Genomic DNA, 14,223 nt, shown 5'->3' with positions numbered 1-14,223 from the left:
ATTCTCATTCCAAACAGCAACATACAGTAATAAATGTTTCCAAAATAACTAAAACTCTTTCTTCCAGCCATAGTATCTATTCATAGCAATGTAGCACTTAGGTTAAAATTTTAAAAAATGAAACACAAGTTATATGTTATTTAAGTAAATGTATATCAGAAGATAGAACAGAGTGGGCCATTTGAAATAGCTTTATCTTATCTTTTGTTTTAAATGCAGAAGAGACAGACTATTGCTAGCTTATTTATTTAAAGAAACAATCACCACGTCTCCAGTGTTCTGTAAGCCAACGTCCTCAAGCCCTGCTCTTTGGTGTCCTATGACAACAGCTTCATCGTGCCTTGGGGTTCATGTTCAGCAGAGGCCACCAGAGTTTATGGATGAGCTCTGTGGAGAATGGATGAGAATCTAAGCTGGTCCCCTTTAGTCTTTCAACAGCTTCACCAGCTGCATTAACAGGTATCCATGTACTCTCTTTGATAAGCAGGGCTAGTTAGCAAATTCTAGAAAGTTGAATGCATGTTAGAAAGCCTGCCCAGGCCTGTGTGCTAACTTCAGACCACTGCAATCCAAGCTGAAAGGCAATGGTAATGCAAAGGACATTGCCAGTGATAAAATCAGCACACGATCAGTGTGGTCTGACTACAGCAGTAACAGTGAATTCATTAATCTATGCCATTGTGTTGCAAGAGGTGATATTTAAATCACCATAGTCATGTGCAATAGTTTCTAAACTTAAGATGGAAATCTCAGAGATAGTTCATTTGATAAAATGTTTATTAGACAACAAGACAATTATTGAAGTAGTAATGCATGACTTTAATCCCTGGTCTGCATAAAGGAGTCCCATGACAGTCAGACCTACATGGTAAGACACTGTCTCAAGGTAAAGAAGGGGTTGGTGTGGGTTGGGATGGGAGTGCTGGTGATGAGCTTGCTCGGCAAGTGAAAATGCTTGCTGTAGAGCCTGACGACCTGAGTCTGACATCTGAAATTCACATGATAAGAGAACAAACTCCTACAAGCTGTCCTCTAACCTCTACATATACACTGTAGACATGCAATTTGACCCCTTAAATAAATAAATAAATAAATAAATAAATAAATAAATAAACAAATTAAAAATTTTCAGAAAGTTGAGTATAGTGGTGTGCAGTTGTAATCCCAGTGTTGTAAAAGCAGAAAAAGAGACCCCAGAGATTGAACTCTAGCCTTTTCATGCACACTTATATATATGTGCACACACACACACACACACACACACACAAATAAACAAATTTAAACAAAATACAACAAAACCAGCCAAATTAAACATTAATGGTTTGCTGGGGAATTTGGCAGTTAAAAAGACCCCTTAAGATATACCTGTCTTCACCAAAATGAACTCCTACACTGGACTTCGAAACACCCCTTAAATAAATAAATAATAATATTTCTGTACACTCAACAGAGGTGAACACTTTCTATAACACTCAACAGAGTAACCTATCTCAAGCTTAGAAAAGTCCTGAAGAAGGCAAGCTATTCAATTCCATCAAGTGTTCACTCCAAGGGATTGTCTCTGTCAAAACCAAAGATTGACTTGGAGCTAGATACCAGATATTGTGGTCTGAATAAACATTGTCCAAAGACCCAGGTGTAAAATGTCTGGACACTAGACAATGGCACTGGGAGATGGGCAAACCTTTACGAGGTAAAGGCTAGTGGGAAGAAGTTAGTTCCTTGTGGCTGTGCTCTTAAAGGGGGCATTAGGAACATAGCCTCTTCTCTCTCTCTATTCCTAGTTGAACCATTAGATGAGCAGCTTTTCTAACACATACTTTCCACCTTGACATTCTGCCTTGCCATAGGCCCAGAGACAATAGAGTCAACCATGGACTGAAATCTCTGAAGTCATGAATCAAAGTAAGCTTTTCCTCCTAAAAAGCTAATATCTCCAGTACTTTGTCAAAGTATTGGGAAGCTGAATAACACAGGCTCTGATCCCACGTGTGCTGACCAACCATATGCCCTTGAGGAAGTCGTGGACTAACATCTGCTTCTGTCTGTTGCATATATTCCATAGAACTGCACAGTGACATATGGGAAAATGTTTGTAGTAAAAAACAAAATAATCAAGTGTTAACTCAGTTTAGACTTCCCTTGACCAGGCATTTTTAAGGTTTATGCAAACATAGCAGTGCACTGATAGTCTCTCTACTGCTAAAATAGAAGGTTCTCCATATATGAGTCTCAAGGTTGGGTCTTTGTCAGCTCTGCTGAAATTGGAGGAGTGTCCATGCTTGACCCTTACACGTGGAAAAACACTGTCCTTTTTACATAACAGCCACAGAAAGATGCCCCTAGTAATATGTTAGGCAGCACATTCCCCACCCACAGAGTCAGGACAGGATTTCACAGCCCAAACTCTCCTGGGGAGGACACTAAGGGACAGCAAAGGCTGGTGGTGCAGCCAGTACCTGTTAAAGGTCACATCCTACTTTTAGCCCCAAGCAGAGACTGTCGAATGTGTCCTGAGTTGCCATTCAGTAGGGGATCTGGCTTTAAATTTTTTCCTCTTCAAAGCGTAAGTTGTAGCCACCCCATCCAAGCCAAGGTGAAGAACAACTTTTTGCTTGTGTGAAAAATAAGGCATCCTCAACCAGGATGAGATGCAGGCTTCTGTCAAAATTGGGACATTACTAAAGAAGTTGCAAAACTGGAACTTTTTGTGTCCTGTTGATAGGAATATAAAATGATACTGTGCTGTGATAAGGAATGTGGAAGTCCCTCAAAAGAGGGAACCTAACACCTCCATGTGACTTCTGGGTCTATACACAGAAGAATGGAAAACTGGCTGTCGTAGAGTTCTATTGTGATAAAACACCATGGCCAAAAGCAAGTTAGGAAGGAAAGGGTTTGTTTCGCTTATACTTCATCACAGTCCATCATCTAAGGAGAACAGGACAGGAACCTGGAGGCAGGAGTTGAAGCAGAAGCTATGGAGAAATGATGCTTATTGGCTGTCTCTTTATGTCTTGTTCAGCCTGACTTCTTATAGCCCTTGGACCACCAGCTCTGGGGTGGTACTGTCCATAGTGAGTTGGCTCCTCCCACGCAACATATGCACTATGGGCTTGTCCAGAAGCCATTCTGGTGGGAGCATTTTCTCAACGTGTCTGGCGGTTCCCTCTTGCCAAATGACTCTAGACTGAATCAAGTTGACATAAAACTGGCTATCCCATAGGGCTAAGTTCATAATGGTATCCATGACAACACTACTCATAACAGTCAAAAGGAGGAACCCAGGTCTCTAGGGACAGAAAAATGAGTTAACAACATGAGGTGAGCACTTACAATATAATACTCAGCAGATTAAAAAAAGGAAGGACATTCAGACATGCTGCTGTACAGATAAACGTGGAGAACATTATTCTCAGTGAAATCCATCAATTAAAAAAGGATCAATGGTATGTGATTGCACTTATGGGAGAACTTGAAATAGACATAGCTGTAAGATGAGGAACATAGCAAGGTTTGCCAAGAGCCAGGAAGGTGTTTGATGGTTGTGCTTTCAGTCTGTGAGGATAAAGTTCTGGGGATGCTAATGTCAACGTGTCTGGAGAGGGCTGAGATCAGTGGACATATGAATGCACTTAAAGCTTGAACTGTGCCCTGAAATATGCTGAAAAGGGGAGGGCACGGTGAGTCACATCTGTAAACCCAGCATTGGAGGAGCTGAGGTAGCAGCATCACCATGAGTTCAAGGTGAGACCTTCTGAGGGCAGAACCTGGCACATATATTAAAATGTTTGGCATGTGTGCTCTCTAATTGGTTAAGAACCTAGGTTCAAATCCTGACCCGATTATTTCTTAGTCACACAATCTTAGGCAAGCAGTTAAGTCTTTCTGTGCCTCAACTTTCTATGCCTGGCAGTTTTCATACATTGCTTAGTGGGTGACTACAGGGGAAGTGCTCAGAACTGGGTTAGCACATGATAAGCACTCTACAGATCTCTGATGTTAACAATGGTAAGAGACAGGCATCACACCATGAGAGAAAGGAATCTCTCCTGCCAGGTCCGGAACTCCTAAGGCTTGGAGCTGAAATAAGGGTCAGATGGATGGTGAAGACCACTGGGCTATTGCAAAGTGAAGAAAGATGAGCGCAAAGGCAGGTCTATGATGTGTGGCCACTGTGAACTTCTGAACCTTCCTTCCAAGAGCAACGCAAGGAAATGAAAAAGAAAGAAACTTTGTTCATATTTTAAAAGTCCAGCGCTAATTCCTGTAAAGTCTGACCCTCCATAAGGCATTTCAGGCTCACATGTTAAATTTCTTTTTTACAGTCTTCTTGTTAGACTTCACACCTGATCAAACATCTGCAAATGAGCTAGTATAAAAATTGAAACCCCTGAACTATACGGCCAATCCCCAAGCAGACCTCCAGGGTACAGACTGCCTCACACCTCTGAAATCTAACTGACACCTGCTGTGGGTATTTGTGGCTAAGAAGGGCCTATGACCTTGTATCTCCCCCAGTACCTACTAAGTGAGATTCAGAGGTGAGGATCTTGCATGTCATATGTTGTCTCTACCCTTATATTGGAAGTTAGACTACAGTCTTGGACCATTCAACTTGGAGGTCTTATTGATTGAAGACAGATGTGTTAGAAACTCTGAATTACGAGTTTCTATTCAACAAAACAAAATAAAACAAAGCCAAAAAGCAACCCATAGGCAGGCCTTATTATGAGTCTACATCTGACATCCAAAATGATCCAAAACTTGAAATTTCTGAAATGCCATAGAATACTACAAATAAAAGAACAACACATTCAGCCTCACATGACAAAGATGACATTGTTTAAAATGACAATCAGTGTATGTGTGCAGTTGTATATATAACGTACATGGATTTCATTAGACCTAAGTCCCACCCAAGATATGTTACTATTAAATGCAAATATTTCAAAATATGAAACACTTTCAGCTCAGGCTTTTCAGATAAGGAACACTCAGCTTGTATTTCTCTTCTGGGGTTAGGGGTGGGGGACTGCTAAGGAGCTGAGCAGCTTGCCTGAAGAGTAGCTGGGACTCAGACCCATGTCTTCTGACTTTATATTTAGTGCTTTTCACTGCTATCTTCTGCTGTCTGTTCCAAGAAGTACCTTAAACCCAATACCCCAAGATGTCTCCCAGAGCCATAGAGTATTGTAGATGTGATAAGCTTTGACATCTTCAGCCCACGCACCAAGACTCCACTGGGCACACAGGCTTAAATGCATTTCAGCATTGTCTGTCAATCGGACACGTCAAAGGCTGCTAGGAATCTATTCAATATTCTCTTCCATCTTCCAACCATATAGCTATCTGTGAAGCTATGCCCTTCAGATTCTATTGCAGAAAAGGTAGCCAATAAGACAAGCAGGAAAGAATAAAAATCTTCCACAGAGAACTGACTGCTCTGTTATCCCCTAGTATAGCAACAGTAGCCTGGCCTTGGACCCATAAGGGGGGAAAAAAATCAAAGATTTGGGCTCTAAACTAACATTTTAACCATGGAATTCTTTGTTACAGGGCCTAAATTTTTACACATCTTATCTGACATAGTTAAGGCTCTGCTAGAAGATGCTTACAATCTCCAGCTGATACATGGATGTGTAATTCCTGGTTAGTCCCTTGCTTTTATACTTGTGTGGTTAATAAGAATCACATTTACTTGAAAGAATAACAAGTAAAAATACCCATTTGACACATTTCCTGTTGTCTTCAACATGAAATGACAGATGCATGATGTCATTATGAGGGAGTCTCCGAATGCTTCTTCTTACATTGAGAAGTACTGGAGGGGGGGGAGGGGTGGCACTACTGGTTGGGTCTCTGGACTCACAATAGGGGGCTATTTCATTCTTCTGACACCCTCTCACTGCTGTGGTAAGCTGAATGAAAATAGGGCTGGCTTTGAGCACAAGTCTCCTGGCTTCCCAGGAAAAGCCAACATTCTTCACAAAAAGACTCTTCAAAGGGCAGGATGTGCAGCTAAATCTTGAGCTACATTCTTGAGTTACATCCACCCACACATGGGGAAAAACATCCCCGTCAGCTTCACACGTACAAAAAGCACAATGAATGTTTATCCAGGACAGAGAAGAACGCAGGAAGAGAAGGGAAGTGGGGTCCAGCACTAGGAAGACCAATGGGCATGTGGGAAAAACAAGCATCAACCCTGTGACCTGGAAGGCAGAGATGAAATTTGCCTCCATGTGCTCTAACAGTCCTGAGGGAATTAAAAGAGGTGACAATACCCCAGGAAAACTATCAGTTTAAAAGCAATATGACAACAATACAACAACAATTTGTCCAAGTACAGACTGAGCGAACAGTGCTAATAAGTCACTATTAACTCGCTAAGAGAACATGCAGCTTCTTCTAGCCTTGTGCTACTTGCTTATGCTTTCTAGTTTATTAGGTATAACTGACACTTGACCTTTCACAATTTGTATTACCACAGTTTTCACAAGGATAAGCCAAAGCAATTCCAAGTTCAAGTAGATGGGAAGTCTATTAGAAAATTATCAGACTGTAGGTGGTGTGTGGGGTGTTAGCTTCACATCATCAGGCAGCATTTGTAATCAGAATTAGCTCATTTTTCTACCCACATTTTAATAATTAACTTATAAAAACCACTAGTAATTTCTCTTACCTGTGTTAGCAACCTATTTGCATGCTTCTCCATTACTTTCTTTTTCAATGTTGAAGATAAAATCTAAGACCTTTCATATATTAGGCAATGCATTCTATCACTGACCCACACCTACACCTACACCCACACCCTCATCTTCATCCACACCCACACCCACATCCTTACCTATACCCACACCTACAAGGCTCTTTGAAAACTGAATTCTCTTCTTGTCAAATAAGACAGAGATAAATTTTAACCAAGCCCATTATCTTTACCTGTAAATGAGCAGTGTCTGTGTAAAGTGGTCCTGGGTGATGTCAGAGGTCTCACACTAGAGACGGGTTATTTCAGAGCTATTCACTCTGTCCTGAATAGATACTAAGGTCTCAGTGGTGCCAACATGGTACAGGCATGTGAGGAAGACTCCCACTTGAAACTCAGATCTATACCTTTCCTATCCAGTACTCTTAGAGTTATGTCTACCCATGGACAGGGAAGCTACTCCAGCTAGCTTCACACCCCAGGCCACTACACCAAGTCCATATCAGGGAGCAGGGAGAAAGAAAGAAGTGAGAGAAGAGAGAAGGGAGGCTGGTGTGGAGGGAGGGAGAAGACTATGCTCTGCTGCATTCTTGGGTGGCACTAAAAGAGCAACAAAGAGATTTGAGAATGGCAAACACGTGCATGCAGTCAAAAGACATAAGACAGGAGGCAACACTAGTAGAATTTTGGAACTAAACATCACTAAGAATGCTAAATCTTAAAGAGAGCAGAGAAAAACTTGGGAAGAAACTTGAGTTCCATATCGAAGCTCTGCAAGTCTGCTTCCCAAGCAACTAGCAAAAACAGACAGCCAGAATCATAAGGTCTCAAATAATTACTACCCTCCATCATGCTGCAGGAAGCACATGGAGGTTATAGTCAACTTAAATGAGAAGACTGAAAATTGGAGCAAACAAACAAGCAAAAAGCAAATATCAAAACAGAAGCAATTCAACATGGAAAACAGTTTACCCCACACACCAGTTGTGCTTTGGGTGCAGTGAGATGAAATCAAGACTGACAAGAACTGATTTGGAGAATTTCCTCCAAGAACACAAGGTCTGTAGACTATCTAATACAACCGAATGTGTGTAAAATGATTTAGATAATTAATATATAGTTCATATTTTTTTACTAACAAAAGAAATTAGATTAAGGCAACCAATAACTCTAGAGGCAGAGGACAATTTAGCAAGGAATAAAAGTTATAATAATGTTTCATCTTGCAATCATTCATGAGTAGGATTTTCCAGAAGCAGTTAATCCTTAATGAAAAATAAATTTAGTAATAATTCCATGTTTGGAGAACAGGACCAAGAAGGATAACCTAATAAGTTTGTGTGAATGAGTGAGTGAGTGAGTGAGTGAGTGTGTGTGTATGTATGTGTGTGTCTATGGTAGTGTAGTATATGTGTGCGTGTGTAGTGTGTTAGAGGTAGAAGGTGGGAGAGATCTAATTCTTAGCTCCTTTTATAAATAAATTTTTTTAAAAAACCTTAAGTATGAAAAGCAAAAGAAACAAACATATACTATTTGGATGTACAGAGGCAAGTACTAAACAAACCAGCTAATTAAATGAAAGTGTCTATCTCTGATGAAGAAGAAATGAGAGGAAGAATATGAATTGCTGTTCTCACAAAAACTTTGTAGAACTTTAAGAGTCTTCAGATCACATGAATATATATAATAAATATATCAAAAATTATATATCATATATAACAATATTAAATATTCAATATTATAGTTATAAGTGAATTGTCCTAATTGTAGCCTAGCATTCACTGCTATATCATCTCAATAATTAGCAGTTTTCAATAAAATGAAAGCTTTTCATGTTTGCACTGCTTTAACCTCATTGTACTTTTTATTCATTTTCTTGTCTGTGTGTGTGTGTGTGTGTGTGTGTGTGTGTGTGTGTGTGTGTGTACTGCTTGTACTCCTGGTGCCCATGGAAATTAGAAGAAAGTGATGGATCCCCTAGAATTGAAGTTACAAATGTTTGTGGACCACCTGATCCTGGGTCCTCTGTAAAAGAAACAAATGCTCTTAACCACTGAGCCTCTCCAGACTCTTTCTTTCTTTAGTTTTTAAAAAGTTTTGTGAATGCTGACAATTGTTAAAATGGTTAGGTAGGATTTGAAACATTTCGTCTATTCCCTGTCTTCCCAGAGCACGGGAGAAAGTTGGCTTTAAGCTCTAATTTAAAACAAATCTGCTCAAGAAATCCTGCAATCAGATATTTAGAAATATAGAATATGCAAAGATTTCTCAAAAATAGGAAACTTCCTCTGCCTGAGTCACCACAAGGTTCTCCTACCCTTACTGGTAGTGGTGAGTCTGTATTTGTCTTTCTCTGTTTCTCTTTCATTCATGGTCCTGTCAGAGATTCTCAGAAATTCACAATTTGGCCTTTTGACATTCATTGAGGGCTGAGGAGGAGATGGCCAAGCTGTGCATCTTTCTGGCTTCAGTCATCTCTGGCTAGACAGATACCCTTCAGTAGGTTTCTAACATTCATGGAGGTCTCACCTATGTTCAGTTGCTGCCATTGGCTCTATTGACAGAGTGCTTTGAAGTGGACATTGTCCTCTTCCTGTAACCCAAAATAGCATTTCTTTTTGCTCAGCATCTACCTTAGGTGAACCATCTGCACACAGGACATTCTAGTAAATGCTTAGTCATCCTTAATCTAAGGTGCCATAGGGACTTGGTCTAAGGGTCAGGAATCCTAGAGAGCCCAATGTTTAGAAGCTATAAAACTGTACCTCTGATTTTGATCCCATTAAGGAGAAATCAAGTTGTAACTCATATAAAAAGTAGTTATAAATCTTTTGTCAACCTATGTTTAAGATATGAGCTATGAAATGAAAGCCATGGGAAACCTGTTTAGAAAAGAACATGCTCTAGAGTTGGGATGTGAAGTGTTAATGGTTTGGTTTCCAGTGAGGCACCTCTAGGAGGCTGTAGAGCCCTTAAGAGGGGAGGACTAGTAGGTAGACGCTGAGGGCTGAGGGATATGCCCAGGAAAGGGACTGTGGGACTCTCAGCCCCTCCTCCATCTCTTTTACTTATTACCCATGGGTTGAGTGGCTTGATTTGCTGTCAGTAGATTGTCAGTCTACCAGGGGCCTATCAGGACTGAGTCAGCCCAGTCACAGCTGGAATCTCAAAAAACTCCGGCAACCCTTGCTTCCTGCAGGTTCCTGATTCTCTCACATACATTTGTAGAGGCATCTGGCTAACACACCAAGAAATTCATCCTTTGACTTTCTTCCTTGCTTTCTTTTTAATCAGTTGCTAAAAAGGCCAAGACACTTGAACCAAAGCTTCATTTATTGGGTATCTTGAGGAATCTAATCTGTAATGATAAAGCCTACCTAGTCTAATATTCTAAGCAGGATATAAATCTCACACCACATGAAGAGAGAATTATCAAGTACATTAATGATAAAAAAATATGGGGTGTGGAGAGCCTCATATTCTAATAACGTAAGAAGCACAAAACTCAGGCAGGTTGAAACTCTATTGAAAGTAAATTGTAGGTAAGATGTCAAACTTCTCTTTTAAGTTAAGTCTTGATAGGCAGAGCATTTTAAAAATAACCTTATGTTTGGCAGAGTGTGTCATCAGAATTCAAAGTTTATCTAATTTTGATATTTCAAATCATTCTAAACTTCAGAAGCTCTGTGTGCATATTGAGCATTTGACCTTTTATGATATGCCTAGCAGGTGGTTATCTAGGCACAAATTTCTCACTTCATAAGCCTATTCTGGGATATAATTATCTCAGCATTTTTGGAAAGCCTGTTTTTATATACCATAGTGAGCATTCCTGGTCTCTAATCTTAAACACATCGATTTGAGGGATCTCCCAAGAAGCAGGCTATACCAGAGTACGCTCTCCTTCCCTTGGCTTACTTATTGCTTTATCAGATACACATACTGCCAAATACCTCATATGGGCAGGAGCATCAGAATACCTGTAATAGAGAGTCTTGTCTACACATACGATGGGTTTAGGAAATATACACTGCATAAGAAAAGTCCAAAAATAGTATTGAGACTCTCTGCTGACAGAATTTCTATAAGTAAAAGGTTTCAGGTTAGACAGATGTAATAAAAAGCAGAGAAGATGGAGTAGGTGTGAGGAGAGGGAGATTTCTAGGCACACAAAGCCATATCCATTTCTCCCAAGAAATTTTTTTAAAGGTTTTTAGAAATCGGGCAAGCAGTTAGCATGAAACCAGATCTTCAGTGTTAGATGTTTGCTTAAGTAGATTTCAACTCTGGCATGCTTTCCTTTCCGCCATGCTCTCCTTTCTTTCCGCCCTTGAGAAAATTACTTAAATGCAGAGGAGACAAAGGCCATGCCCAGAGCTGCTGGGTTCTTACCAGAGACGAGGAAACAGAGAACAGTTGAAATGCCTCAAGGGAACCACAAACCAAAGTAGCCTCTAATTGTCAGCTCTGCCTACAACTACCTGAAGACAAGACCGGCTTAATAAATTACCAAGTAAATACCTCCACATGGTGTTATTACCTCGCAGCAGGAAGGCTCCATTCTGTGGTAGCTAATGCAGTTAAACATCTCAGAGTGTGATCTAAAAGGTGGTCCTTGCAAAGGCCTCTGTGCAAAGAGCAGAGGTACAGGCAGCTAGGGCAGAACCCAAAAGGCATCTTGGACTAGTTTTCTGTTCTCTTTGTCATCGTCCCAAGTCTTAAAAAATGGGCTCTGTGAAGTAAAACTCAAAGTCTGTTCCCTCCACAACAAAACCAAGCCACTGCCCAGCTTCAAGCACAGGGGATTTCCACTGCTTTAAGGTTTTGCCTTTGAGAAAAGTACAAGACTCTGGAAAGTGCCACAAACATTTAGAATTAAACAGAAGTTGAGAAGAATGGAGAGAACGTGGGCAGTAGTGCTGATACCAACTGCCTACATAGCCTCACTCTCCACACGAGGCACCCTCAGGTGGAGCAATGGAAGCTGCCTCGCCAGGATAGCATTCTTTCATGGAAAAGAAAAATCAGTGATTCTGTGCTCCCTTCTGCAGCACATACATTAAAACCGAAACAATCCAGAGGCAATGAGCAAGCACAACCCATGTGCAAGGATGACACCCGAATTCATGATGAGTGCCATATTTTATACAGAGAGAATCTGAAGTTTGGGGATAGGGAGGTGGGAGAGAATCCCGGAGGAATTTGGGAAGGGGAATTAATACGATTTTAAAATGCTGGGTGAAATTCCCAAAGAATAAACAAAAGCATTCTTTTATTTTTCAAAATAGGTAATTTAAACTTTCAAAACATTTAGGAACTAAGAGCTGTTACGTCTGAACATGAGGATCGTAGACTTTTATTATTCCATAGGTCAGGAATGCTTTATGTATTTTGAAAAGTATACAGTTCATATATAATCACTATTAGTATCTAACATTCATGGTGACCTTACTCTGGTCCTGACAGTCCTTATTTAATGTCTGCCTCTACCTCATATATGCGAAACACACACACACACACACACACACACACACACACACACACACACCAGCCATTATATACTCAAAAGGTTAAATAATGTCTCTGAGGCCATACACCACTAAGTAGCAGACTGGGTGAATATGGTTCAGTGGTAAAGAACTAACCTAGCACTTAAAAGCCCTAGGTTTCTTCTCTAGCAGGATAAAAACCACCAACAGAAAAAGTGACCATTTGAACCGAAAATCCCACTGTAGTAGACTTTGCTTTTGAGTATTTTTCATGGCAAGCAGCAGAGTCAAGAAACCTGGCTATTTCCTGCAGAACGGGAGAATGTTAGGTGCCCCCTGGAGGGTCCACTCCACATCTTTTATTTTACTTTTCCTTTATTTGTTATCCGAAGAAAGTGCTTTGAAACAAAACATGTTAGTAATGCCTGGCCTTTGCAAGTTGAAAAGTTCTTTAATCAGTTCCCTGTGGCCTCCCCATGCTTGCCGTCAGCAAGGTCCTGTTTTAGGCCATCTGCATGTGGGCTCTGCATTCTTTCCTATCTGAGACCTCTCTCTTCCGGCTTGCACCACTGGCTACCTAGGCGTGAATACTCCAGAGAAGGCTGAGGCTGAGAGCCAGCTGGGGGGTCCACAGAATGGACGTCTGTTCTGGTTGCCATAGCAACCAAAAATATTCCTGGCACCTGGCAGGCGTCTCCCTGATGTGGAAATCATACAACTTCACATGTGCTTTCTCTTGGTTTTCAAAGCACTTGTGAAGTCTTCTCCCAGGCAGTAGACTCCCTGAGACCTCGCTTGGACTGAACCTACCCCCAGTGCTTCGAACCCCAGGAAGCACTAGAAAGGAGCTGGAGAACATGAACTGTTCCCAGTAGCATTGGTTTGAGTCCTTTTATCTTACCTTGCTGCCTCCTCACGTTGCAACCCCAGCCCCCCCACATACCCCGTATGATAACGACGTCTCTGTTGGCTGCCATTCCTATTTGCGATGCAATGGTCCCCAGGATGTCCTCACTTCCTGTGAATGGCTACCATCTGTGCTCACAGAGAACTCAGTTCTTCAAATGTGCTTATGTAAAGCCTGACCTTCATTTTGGAGGAGATAAAGGTCATATTTTCTTTCTTTCTAGTAGACTCCTTTTCAGGGACTTTGTTTAGCATTTACAAATGGACATCCTTGGGAGGGGAGTTTTTTACCAAACACCAAGAGTATTGTTAGAAGCAAAGACTTCTACGTTTGGTTTTGTTTTGTTTTTCATTTACATAACCATGGAGGGTCACTTAATCTGTTTTTAACCCCAACAGAACCAATGAGCTCAAGAAATCTGTCAGGCCTCCACCCAGAAACATAGCCTCAGATCTCTAAATGCTGGGTTTTCTCCCTAAAGCACTGCCTTACCCAAGCTCCACTATCCATCCTGCTCACCCAACAGTGGGCAGCTGGCTAAGAGCTACCCATAGCTCACGGTTCACACACTGAACTCAGCTGCTCTTTGGAAGTTGAATTTGCTGGAGGGCCAGCTTGTGCTCCCTTATCTAAGCCCAAGTTGTGCTCCCTTAGCTAAGCCCAAGAAGAGAATGTCAGCTGGCCAAGACATGTGTCTACAGTGCACGTAAAAGGATGTTCTTGTCAATCTAAGGCCCCAGAGGGAGTGTCTTTTTAAATTTTCCAAAACTGCACTTGGCTGGCTTAGAGTGGCTCTCCATTCCAAGAGAGTTTCCTGGTATTGAAGAAGGAGGATGTATAAAGCACAAGGCAGGTACTAAGTCTCAAAAACTCAGTTTTTCTTCATTACCACATTGATTACGGGCAACAAACAGCCATGGAGTAGAGCAGGTCCCTGTGTGGTTAAAGGCTCAGCAGTTCATTTAAGAGGGTAGCTTTCAGGTAATGTTCTCTTACCAGGCATTTTTAATTAAAAAGTTCAATGTCTGAGGAGGAATGCCAAATGAATAGGGCAGTGTAGGAATCCCCTGTTGCTGATAAAGAATTTCAAAACCAGGACAGCAATGGTTTATGCTGTT

At 41.1% G+C, this 14,223-nt stretch overlaps 1 protein-coding gene, 1 long non-coding RNA gene and 1 other non-coding gene across 3 annotated transcripts in view; 2 read left to right on the top strand and 1 right to left on the bottom strand.

Annotated features, from left to right (window-relative positions):
• Mylk4 (myosin light chain kinase family, member 4) overlaps positions 1–14,223 on the bottom strand; it is a 78,274-nt gene that overhangs the window by 48,237 nt on the left and 15,814 nt on the right. The window lies entirely within an intron of this gene.
• LOC134482851 (uncharacterized) overlaps positions 3,296–14,223 on the top strand; it is a 23,430-nt gene continuing 12,502 nt past the window's right edge. The window contains exon 1 of the long non-coding RNA XR_010059466.1: positions 3,296–3,449. This is a non-coding gene — a long non-coding RNA (uncharacterized LOC134482851). The remainder of the gene's footprint in view (positions 3,450–14,223) is intronic.
• Positions 11,745–11,855, top strand: LOC120098054 (U6 spliceosomal RNA). Its single transcript, XR_005495982.1, has one exon. It is a non-coding gene; the product is annotated as a U6 spliceosomal RNA (small nuclear RNA).

Source organism: Rattus norvegicus, chromosome 17, assembly GCF_036323735.1.
Source record: "Rattus norvegicus strain BN/NHsdMcwi chromosome 17, GRCr8, whole genome shotgun sequence".
Lineage (NCBI taxonomy): Eukaryota > Metazoa > Chordata > Mammalia > Rodentia > Muridae > Rattus > Rattus norvegicus.
The sequence above is the reverse complement of the archived record's forward strand: the minus strand, read 5'-3'. Positions and strand labels throughout refer to the sequence as shown.